This window comes from Cyprinus carpio, unplaced genomic scaffold (assembly GCF_018340385.1).
Source record: "Cyprinus carpio isolate SPL01 unplaced genomic scaffold, ASM1834038v1 S000000169, whole genome shotgun sequence".
In the NCBI taxonomy this organism is placed as follows: Eukaryota; Metazoa; Chordata; class Actinopteri; order Cypriniformes; family Cyprinidae; genus Cyprinus; species Cyprinus carpio.
In genome coordinates, this window is record NW_024872920.1 from 23,544 (window position 1) to 27,411 (window position 3,868).

General features: G+C 38.6%; 1 long non-coding RNA gene across 1 annotated transcript; it reads right to left on the reverse strand.

Moving 5' to 3' along the window:
* Positions 1 to 351: 351 nt before the first annotated feature.
* On the reverse strand, positions 352 to 3,403 carry LOC122142816. Its single transcript, XR_006158800.1, has 4 exons — positions 3,208 to 3,403; positions 2,982 to 3,069; positions 1,054 to 1,280; positions 352 to 586 (listed from the first exon to the last, which is right to left on the reverse strand). It is a non-coding gene; the product is annotated as an uncharacterized LOC122142816 (long non-coding RNA).
* Between the last annotated feature and the right edge of the window lie 465 nt (positions 3,404 to 3,868).

Sequence of the window (3,868 nt, forward strand, 5' to 3'; positions counted from 1 at the left end):
TGGGTCCAGGGAGGGGGGGGAGGGCAGTACTTAATGTGGTGCATGAATCGCCGTTCCAAAGCACTCGATGAGGATGGGGGTAATGCAAACCAGGACGGTAGTCATTGAAGCAGGATGGAGACTGGCTTCTTCGCCTGACTGGGTGATGCGTGGTAGTTTTAAAGCAGAAATAACCAATAAACTCAGAGTCATAAACTGTCGCCGTGAGAGGAGGTTAGGGTATTCTGTGCAGTGGGCTGTTTTGTTGCTCAAAGCCGAGCGAAAGAAACAATAACTCATTAGCATTTGTCCTGATAATATTGTTTTTAATTGAACATTTTCTTTTTTTAAAATACAAATTACAAGTCTTGACCTCTAGCTTGCACTAGCTGAAAAAGGGCATCATCACAGTCCCCCCAAAACAGGCTTTACAGAAATAAAATACAGTAAAACATTAGTTTGTGTTGTGTTAAATTTCAGTAATTTTGGCAAAGCTGACAAGCTCTCTGATGAGAAACACCATGAGGGGATTTAGTCTGATGCTTCTTTTCTCATCTGTGACTTTGAATGGCATTTGGTGGCACCAGGGTTGATTCTTGTAATGAACCTGCAAGCACAAGAGAGAGAAAAAAAACATTAAACCCAGTTTGAAGAATTTGCCCCAACTGTGCTGTATGTGCTTTGAGATTATTAAATACACTATATACTTTCTGAATGCACCTACAAAGTGCAATTAGTTTATAATCCATCATCGAGTAGATTGAAATCGCGAGATGTTTCTTCGGCGCTTTACAGTTTGAAATGGCATTACTTTCTGAATGCATTAGTTTATAATCCATCACAAATCATTAAAACTCCATTCCTTACAATGCATTGTAACGCTCAGCCCAGCGGGCTGGGTTACTAAAATTGGAATGGGGTCTGATTTCTCTGTGTGAGAGTTAAAACATGTTAAAAGAATGACATATGGTTAATAAGATTGGTGTATTTACAGGTTCACAATAAAAGACTTTAAAACAACACAAAACCAGGTAGACTCAGTCTGTTAAAAGAATACAGGTATTTTGTCCATACCCTAAAAACAGTCCAAGAATCCCCATGTGTTGTTGAGTCTCAATGTGAGTGTCCAGCAGTGTATATACACAATCCAATCTGAGTGAAATCCAAGTGGCTGGAAGTGTCCAGAAAGGTAAGTCCAATAAAAGAAACTCCACAGTCCGGGTGTGAGTGGAAGCTGTGAATGGCCTCCTTGATTGTCTGCCATGCTGCTCTTCTTATAGTGCTCCTGCTTCACTGATCACCTGACAGGCCAACCATACAGTTCTTAAAGACATACACACACTAAAATGGTTAAGAGGCATAAAATGGACATAAGAAACATGAAAACCAATTAAAACTCTATAATACATAAAATCACTGTAATAAATAGAATGGTTAAAACATGTCCCTTGTGTGACAGTGTCACATAGTGACACACTGGGATGACACACTGGGATTCTTGGACTGTTTTTAGGGTATGGACAAAATACCTGTATTCTTTTAACAGACTGAGTTTACCTGGTTTTAAAGTGTTGTTTTGACGTCTTTTATTGTGAACCTGTAAATACACAAATCTTATTAACCGAATTTCTGTTTTATGTCATTATTTTAACACGTTTTAACTCTCACACAGAGAAATCAGACTCCATTCTAATTTAAGTAACCCAGCCCGCTGGGCTGAGCATTACAGCATTTATGTAGATCAAAGTGCTATATTGCTGAAATAATGGAGTTGATTCCCAGGGAATCAGAGGCAGATCTACGGGGTGGCAAGGGATACAGTCTTGCCACCCCTGTTGCCACCCCATTTACTAATCAGATAATGGTTTATTAGGTGTATTTTTTGTTGGTAGCCTACACGTTGAAGACCAAGGAGACCCGCACCAAACTCCTCTCAAACAGAAATTGCCGATTTAGAATCCCCTCCCCCTCACAGTCACAATGGTTTCACCCATCACCAGCACGGCAGCGACCCCCGCGAAATTTCACCAGTCAGTGGCAGCTGTCTGCAGTATGCAGTGTCTCGGAGAAGAGAGGTTGATAAGCAGTTAGCAGTGAGTTTAGAGGTAAGTTTGACACCAAGTCGAAAAAGTCCTGCAGATAGTTAACCCTGCAACAACCACATTGTTATGTTATTTACATCTGCAATACTTTGTTGTCTCATCTAATTTTTCTATGATCGTCAGGTCAGAGAAGGGTCTAACCTTTGTCTAGCTCTTTGTGTGTGTTTAAACTACTGCTGTCACAAAATTGGCATGCATCCACTTTCCCAGCATCTATGACTTTCCAATTTTGAAAAATGGTCGACATGCCAAATTAAACTGAGATATCATAAGCTGGTGATGCACAACTTAAATCCAAAAATAATGTTTGACTAAAAAGGTACTTCACTGAGTCTTTATTGAATTAGAGGGAAATGTTTTGACAGTCATGGTTATCATTGCAACAATCCTGCATTATAATCTTGTTTCAATCCAGATAACCTTAATATATTGATGGCTTATGTTGTATGACTAAATCTGTCCATATTTCCTCAAAACTCACTAGAAGACATCATTTTGAGGGGTCTTTTTTTTTTAATCTCCTGGGGAGCATACCCCCAAATCCCCAAGAATTGCTTTTTCACACAGTACAATTTAAGTATAGACTACACAGACTGTTGATAGTGATTACACAGAGAAAGTGTCCACAATTCACAAATTAAGACCCACACCATCCAAAAACCCAGCTACATCTCTGATTTGACTCCCACTCCGTGTAATGTAGTGTAGAGAACAAAACACATTCAATGAAAACGGTAGCATTTAAAATTATGAATAATGTCCATGGCCCCCCTCCTGAAACCTCATGTCACCCCTTTGCCACCCCAGGAAAAAATCTCTAGATCCGCCACTGCAGGGAATGGATAACGATTAAAAATAAATAATAATAATCTTTTAACTAGTTTACTTTGGCTAACTTACAAGTTGATGTTATCACTGTTATGATGGCAATCACAAGTAAAAGCCTCGGACTGGAATGTATTGCAGATCACATGATCCAGACCACAAACTAGAAAATAAAAAAAAACAAAAGAAGTACTTGAAAATAGGCTACTGTTTGGATAACAACACAATAAAATGTGTACCTTATGCAGCACATCTGGTAGATGCATGAATGTAAATGCAAAATCAAAATATTTTGGGTTACCTAATTCTGCATTTCAATAAAATGGAACACTGGCCATATGATGAGTCCCTCTTAATCAGCATCCATGTTTTTGTTTGGAGAAATCTCCAGTAACAGACAGCCACAACAGCTTTTTATAGATCATGGTCAGAAAAAAAAACAACAACCATACAACAACAGAATAGTTTATAGTAAAATAAAAACATTTATAATATTTGTTAACCAATCTTGCTACATTAAAGGGATAGTTCACCCAAAAATCAAAATTATGTCATTAATGACTCACCGTCATGTCGTTCCGAACCCGTGAGACCTCCGTTTATCTTCGGAACACAGTATAAGATATTTTAGATTTAGTCCGAGAGCTTTCAGTCCCTCCATTGAGAATGTATGTACGGTATACTGTCCACGTCCAGAAAGGTAATAAAAACATCTTCAAAGTAGTCCATGTGACATCAGAGGGTCCGTTGGAATTTTTTGAAGCATCGAAAATACATTTTGGTCCAAAAATATCAAAAACTACGACTTTATTCAGCATTGACTTCAACAATAAGCATTAATCCACAAATGACTTACTGACACACAGCGCGTCTGAACTGAACTGGTTCTTTTGGTGATTGATTCTGAACTGATTCTGTGCTAATGTTATGAGCGCGGGTAAACCGAAGGCTTGAATCAAGGG